The sequence below is a fragment of the Plecotus auritus genome (assembly GCF_963455305.1).
Source record: "Plecotus auritus genome assembly, chromosome: 2".
NCBI lineage: Eukaryota > Metazoa > Chordata > Mammalia > Chiroptera > Vespertilionidae > Plecotus > Plecotus auritus.
This window is the reverse complement of record NC_137771.1, coordinates 160,292,177-160,299,534: the sequence shown is the minus strand read 5'-3', so window position 1 is coordinate 160,299,534 and position 7,358 is coordinate 160,292,177.

Below are 7,358 nucleotides of genomic sequence, written 5' to 3'. Positions count from 1 at the left end.
ATTATTATTGACTAGAGGCCCGTTGCACGAGGATTCGTGCAATAGGCCTTCCTTCCCCTGGCTGCCAGCACTGGTTTTCCTCCGGCACCCAGGACCCAGGCCTTCACTCCAGCCACAGTGGAGAAGCCAAGCCTCTTCAGTGTTCAGTCTTCAGTTGTCTTCAGTCTTCAGTCATCAGTCTTCAGTCATCAGTCTTTGCTCCATGCCTGCGTGTGCAAATGAACTCATCATCTTTGTTGGGTTAATTTGCATACTCACTCCTGATTGGCTGGTGGGTGTAGTGGAGGTATGGTCAATTTGCATCTTTCTCTTTTATTAGTGTAGATAGGTATTATTTGTAGCCATTTTTTTAAAAATATATTTTATTGATATTTTACAGAGAGGAAGGGAGAGGGAGAGAGCGTTAGAAACATCGATGAGAGAGAGACATTGATCAGCTGCCTCCTGCACACCCCCTACTGGGGATGTGCCCTCAACCAAGGTACATGCCCTTGACCGGAATCAAACCCGGGACCCTTCAGTTCGCAGGCCGACGCTCTATCCACTGAGCCAAACCGGTTTCGGCAATTTGTAGCCATTTTTATTCTTTGTGTCTGTGTTCCTTCTTCCCTTTCTATTTCTTGTTTTTACCACAGTCCCTTTAGCATTTCTTGCATTGCTGGCTTGGTAGTGATAAACTCCCTTAGCCCTTTTTTTTTTGTCTGTGAAGCTCCTGATTTCTCCTACAATTTTGAATGATAGCCTTGCTGGATAGAATATTCTTGGATTCAGTCTCTTGCTTTGCATCACTGTATACTTCATTTCATTCCTTTCTGGCCTGATGTTTTTCTTTTGAGAAATCATTTGATAATCGAATAGATCTCTTGTAGGTAACTCTCAATCTCTCTGTAGCAGCCTTTAAATTCTTTTTTATTAACGTTTGCCATTGTAATTATGATGTATCTCTTTGTGGGTCTTTTGGGAATCATCTTGTTTGGGAGTCTCTGTGCTTGTGTGACTTTCCCCCTCCCCCCCAAGTCAGAGAAGTTTTCTGTCATTATTTCTTCAAATAGTTTTTCTAATTCTTGCTCCTCTTCTTGTCATTCTGGCACCCCTATTATATGTATGTTGCTTCATTTCATGTAGTCCCAAAGCTCTCTTAGTCTCTTCTCCTGCTTTCTAATTTTTTCCTCTAATTGCAGTTTAGATTAGGTGTGTTTTCTGCCCTGTCTTCTAATTTACTAATTCAGTCTTCCACTTCTTCTAGTCTACTGTTGAAACCTTCCATTGTGTTTTTTATTGTAGCTATATCATTCTTTATTTCCTCTTGATTCTTACATAAGTTGTTGATTTTCTAGCTGGTTTAAGAATTGTATGACCCTTACTCTGAATTCATTTTCTGACATATTGCTTGCCTCTTTTTCTTTTAGTGCCTTCTCTGGCAATGCCTCCCTTTTTCCCCCCCTTGGGGAGTTGTTTTTTTGTCTCCCCATTTTTGCTCTCACTAAAGGGTCCAGGCTCTGAGTCATACGAGGCCTGTGGCTGAAGTGGTGGACTTGGCAGGAGGGTCACACACTCTGAGACTCATTGGAGGGCCCATTCACTTGGATGCGTGGGGTCTGGGGCCAAAGCAGCAGGCCAGTGAGAGAGGAGCTCACTCTGGGGCCCACAGGAGCCCATGGCCAGGGAAGCTGGAGTCCCGGTGTCTGTAGGTCTGCATCTAAGGTAGCAGGTCTTTGTCTGGAGTGGCTGTAGGGTCCAGATTGGTGTCTGAGGTCAGTCTGGGTGGTGGTGAAGCTGGGCTCCTAATCACAGCAGCTGTCCCCTTCAAGATTGCGTGGTTTCTGTCTATATCATAATTAAATATCTGCTTCCTCGCCTGGACCTTAAGCTCTTGGGGAGAAGAGGTATTGTTTACTATGGTGTTTCTATGTCTAGCAAGTAGTTTGCCAGTACTTGCCACTCAAAATATGTTTACAGCAATTCCCACTTAGAGTTTGCCTTACTAAATTTGAAGTTCATAGATAGTTGTTCACATAATGTGATTTCAACAATATTTAGGAAAATCCTTTTTTTGTGTGTGTGTCCCATGGCAGTATGTAATCAACATAGCACTTCTAAGCTTTTTCTTACTAGGCACTGGTTCCTAAAGAGTCTGTAGTAGGTAATTAAACTCTTTTTTTCCACAGAGATAGACTAAATGCATATAAGCCTGGGAGAAGAAATACTCTGATTTGAATATCAAGACAGGAAGTAGGGCCTTAAGTAGGAGTATTACAAACAGGCAGGAATATCTGTTCACAAGTTCATACTGGAGTAAATTTTTGAGACTCTTTTTTGCCTGTCATAATTTGTTTCTTAATTAGCAACTGCAATACAAAGATGGCTTTAAGAATGTGAAAAAATGTGGTTTTTATCTAGGAATCAGAAATACTTATATACATATATTTCTCTCTTCACCCCATTTTAGAGTGCATAAGTGCATCAATCAACTCAACACAGCAACTAGGTAAGAACAATTGCAGTCTGTGTAATGCTCATTTTTAAATAATAATTCTAATAAGAGAGTACTTGATGCCTGTATCATTTTTACATTTTAGGAGTTTGAATTGTCATGTGTGCATTTATAGACTGTATTGTCTAAAACGAATTGCCTTTTTTTCCTGGCCAGGTGGTTCAGTTACTTGGAGCATCATCCTATATCCAAAAGGTTTCAGGTTTGATTCTCATTAGGGCACAAATCTCTGTTGCAGATCAATGCTTGGTCGGGATTGTATGGGAGGCAATTGACCAATCAATCGATCAATGTTTCTCTCTCACATTGATGTTTCTCTCTCTCTCTCTCTCTCTTTCCCCTTCCCTTCCTCTCTAAAAAATTCAATAAAAACATATCCTCCAGTAAGGACTTAAGAAAAACTGCTTATGTTTAAGATCGTTGGTCAATTTTTCATTCTGAAATTATTTCTGTGCTTATTTAGTACTATTTTAAGAATGTTATCACTGAAAAAAACAATTTTCAAAATATTTTTCATTCAATTTTTAAAACATAAGTTATTACTCGAAAATTCTTTTAAAAAGTAGGTCTTAATCGATGTTAGTAAGGTATTTTCTGTACCCCCTACCCAGCCCTACAGTTTCCCAATCTTTTATTTCCCATTATAGTTAACTTTCTTCATTGCATTTAAAAAAGTTATTTTTGTGATATGTTACATTAAGCATTTCATGGAAAAATAATTCCAATGATTTCAAAATACATTCAAAATAAATGTTACTTTTCTACTATAAATATATTTTAAAAAGCACAATTCACATTTGTTTCAATCTACATATAGGGTGTCCCCACAAAATGTATACACACACTTTGAATAATTACAAAGACAGTGTTTAGCTAGAAGGGAAAAATGAGGGGGAAATGGGACATATGTAATATTTTCAACAATAAAGATTTAATTTAAAAAGAAGTATTTATTAAACTACATTTCATTTTCAAAATTGAGCTAACAGCTGTTACAGTATATACTTTTTTTTGGACACCCTGTGAAAGAGTTAATTAGACTTCTCATGTTAATAATGTAAAACTATAATCTTTATAAATTTGAAAGAAAATTTGATTTCATATGAAGAAATTAAAAAAAGAACACAGGAGCACTGATCAGAAACTTTAATGTTTGTTGTACTACTTTGGTACTGTATACAAATCTTCAAACAAGACTGAACAAGGACACTTTCTATTTCCAATGAAGTCATGATACTTGATGTAAAAGTGGTATCTATAGTAACTAGCTGCAATTGAGACAACAAAACTAAAGGACTCATATATTAACAACTAATTAATTTTAAAAAGCATATCCACTATTATAAAACTAATCAGAGGAATATTTGTGGAAATAAGCATGATTTCTTTTCTCTTCTAAGAACAATCATTTTTGCACACTCAAGAATACATTTTAGAGAAACGGGGCCTGCAGATCCCAAAGGGCCAGGGTCAGGTCCCTCTCCAAGGCCAGGTGGCCTCCATGGCACCCTGAGTTTTGCCCATTCATCCTGGGTAGGCTTCAGCACATCTGGAAGGGAATGCTGCCCCAACACTAGTTTTGCTACTTTAAGAGCCACTCAGTGCCTCCATTCTTCTCCACCAACTCCAGGAAGAAGCAGCCTAGGCTCTTGAGAGCCACATTTTTGTGGTGGAAATAGAAGCCCCGAGAGAGAGAGAGTAGAAGGAAGGAAGGGAGAGAAAGATACAGATGTGTATCGACTGGTTGCCTTCTGCAAGCACCCAGACTGGGGTTAGGGACTGAACCTACAACCCAAATAGGAAGCCTGAAAATCTACAACTGTGGAACCCACCGAACAGGTGAGAAACCCAGAGCACCGGTCCCCAATTGGCACAAACACACAGATTCAGAGGAACTCTACACTCCACCACGTAAAGGAGAGAGAGAACTACATAACCAGACACCTGGAGAAGAGAGACCATGGGGAGACAAAAAACAGCCCGCATATGAAAGAAAAGCAGGCATCACCAAAAAAGGAAGTAAATGAAATGGAGGCAAGCAACCTGTCAGAGAAAGAATTCAGAGAAATGGTCATAAGGTGGATGAAAAGAATGGAAGACAAATTCAGCAATATGAATAAGAACCAAGAGGAAATGAAGAAGAACCAAGAAGAAATGAAAAATGACATCGCTGCTGTAAAGAACTCAATAGAAAGCATCAAGAGTAGACTAGAAGAAGCAGAGGACCGCATCAGTGAGCTAGAAGACAAGGTAGGAAAAAAATACCCAAGTAGAGAAAAATTAAAATTAAAAAAAATTAAAAAGCAGGAGGAGAGCCTAAGGGAACTTTGGGACAACATGAAACAAAACAACATCCGCATAATATGGGTGCCAGAAGGAGAGGAAACTGAGCAAGGAATAGAAAACCTGTTTGAAGAAATAATGACAGAAAACTTCCCTGATATAGGGAAGAAAAAACCTACACAAATTCAAGAAGCTCACAGAGTCCCAAGCAAAATGAACCCCAAAAGACCGATGCCAAGGCACATTATAATTAAATTGGCAAACACCAACGACAAAGTAAGAATCTTAAAAGTGGCCAGAGAAAGACAGAAAGTTACCTACAAAGGAACCCCCATCAGACTAGAAACTGATTTCTCAACAGAAACTCATCAGGCCAGAAGGGAATGGAATGAAATATACAAAGTCATGCAAAGAAAGGGTCTGAATCCAAGAATACTGTACCCAGCAAGGCTATCAATCAAAATTGAAGGTGAAATCAGGAGCTTCACAGACAAAAAAGGACTAAGGGAATTTATTACCACCAAACCAACAATGCAAGAAATGCTAAAGGGTCTGCTATTAAAAAATAAATAAAGAAAGAAGAAGAAGAAAGAAGAAGAAGAAGAAGAAGAAGAAGAAGAAGAAGAAGAAGAAGGAGAAGAGGAGGAGGAGGAGGAGGAGGAGGAGGAGGAGGAGGAGGAGGAGGAAGGAACACAAGGGTAAAGAATAAAAATGGCGACAAATAAGCACCTATCAATAATAACTTTAAATGTAAATGGATTAAATGCCCTAATCAAAAGACATAGAGTAACAGATTGGATAAGAAAACATGACCCATATATCTGCTGTCTACAAGAAACCCACCTAAGAAAAAAAGACGCACACAGACTGAGGGTGAAGGGATGGAAAAGGTTTTTCAGGCGAATAGAAATGAAAAAAAAAAGCTGGGGTAGCAATACTTATATCTGACAAATTAGATCTCAAAGTGAAGGACATAACAAGAGATAAGGAAGGCCACTTCATAATACTAAAGGGAGCAATCCAACAGGAGGAAATAACTCTGGTAAACATATACGCACCCAATACAGGAGCACCCAAATACATAAAAAAAAATGCCTGGAAGATATCAAAGGAGAGATTGACAGCAATACAATCATAGTAGGAGACTTTAATACCCCGTTATCACCATTGGACAAATCCTCTAAACAAAAAATCAGCAAAGAAACATCAATCCTAAATGACTCTCTAGACCAGATAGAATTAATTTACATCTTCAGAACATTTCACCCCAAAGCCACAGAATATACATTCCTCTCAAGTGCACATGGGTCCTTTTCAAATATAGACCATATGTTGGGTCATAGGCAAAGTCTCTTCAAATTCAAGAAGATAGAAACCATATCAAGCATCTTCTCACATCACAGTGGCATAAAACTGGAAATCAACTACGATAAAAACAATCCAAAAAAAATCAAACACATGGAGACTAAACAGCATGCTATTAAACAATGACTGGGTTACCAGAGAGATCAAGGAAGAAATAAAAAACATCATGGCAACAAATGACAATGAAAACACAACAATCCAAAATCTATGGGACACAGTGAAAGCAGTCTTGAGAGGGAAGTTCATAGCTCTACAAGCCTACTGCAAAAAACAAGAAACAATGGTAATAAATTACCTAACCATACAACTCAAAGAATTAGAAAAAGAGCAAGAAGAAAAGCCCAGTGTAAGCAGAAGGAAGGAAATTATGAAGATCAGAGCGGAGATAAATGACATTGGGACCAAAAAAACATTACAAAAGATCAACAAAACCAAGAGCTGGTTCTTTGAAAGGATAGACAAGATTGATGAACCTCTAGCCAGGCTCACCAGGAAGCAAAGGGAGAGGACCCAATTAAACAAAATCAGAAATGAAAAAGGTGAAATAACAACAGACCCCCCCCCCCCCCCAGAAATACAAAGGATTGTTTAAAAATACTATGAAAAACTCTATTCCAACAAACTGGACAACCTGGAGGAAATGGACATATTCCTAGAAAAATATAACCTTCCAAAACTCAATGAAGAAGAATCTAAAGATCTCAATAGGCCAATAACTTATGTAAGAAATTGAAGCAGTCATCAAAAAGCTTCCAGCAAACAAAAGCCCGGGGCCAGACGGCTTCACAGGGGAGTTTTACCAAACATTCAAGGGAGAACTAAAAGCTATCCTGCTCAGACTATTTCAAAAAATTCAAGAGGAAGGAACACTTCCAAGCTCATTCTATGAAGCCAGCATCACCCTAATACCAAAACCAGATAAAGATAACACAATGAAAGAGAATTATAGGCCAATATCCCTCATGAATATAGATGCCAAAATCCTCAACAAAATTCTGGCAAATCGGATCCAGCAGTACATCAGAAAGATCATACACCATGACCAAGTAGGATTTATCCCAGGAATGCAAGGATGGTACAATATCCGCAAATCAATAAATGTGATACATCACATAAACAAATTCAGAGATAAAAATCACATTGTCATGTAAATTGATGCAGAAAAAGCATTTGACAAAATCCAACACCCTTTCTTGATAAAAAAAAAAACTCTCAA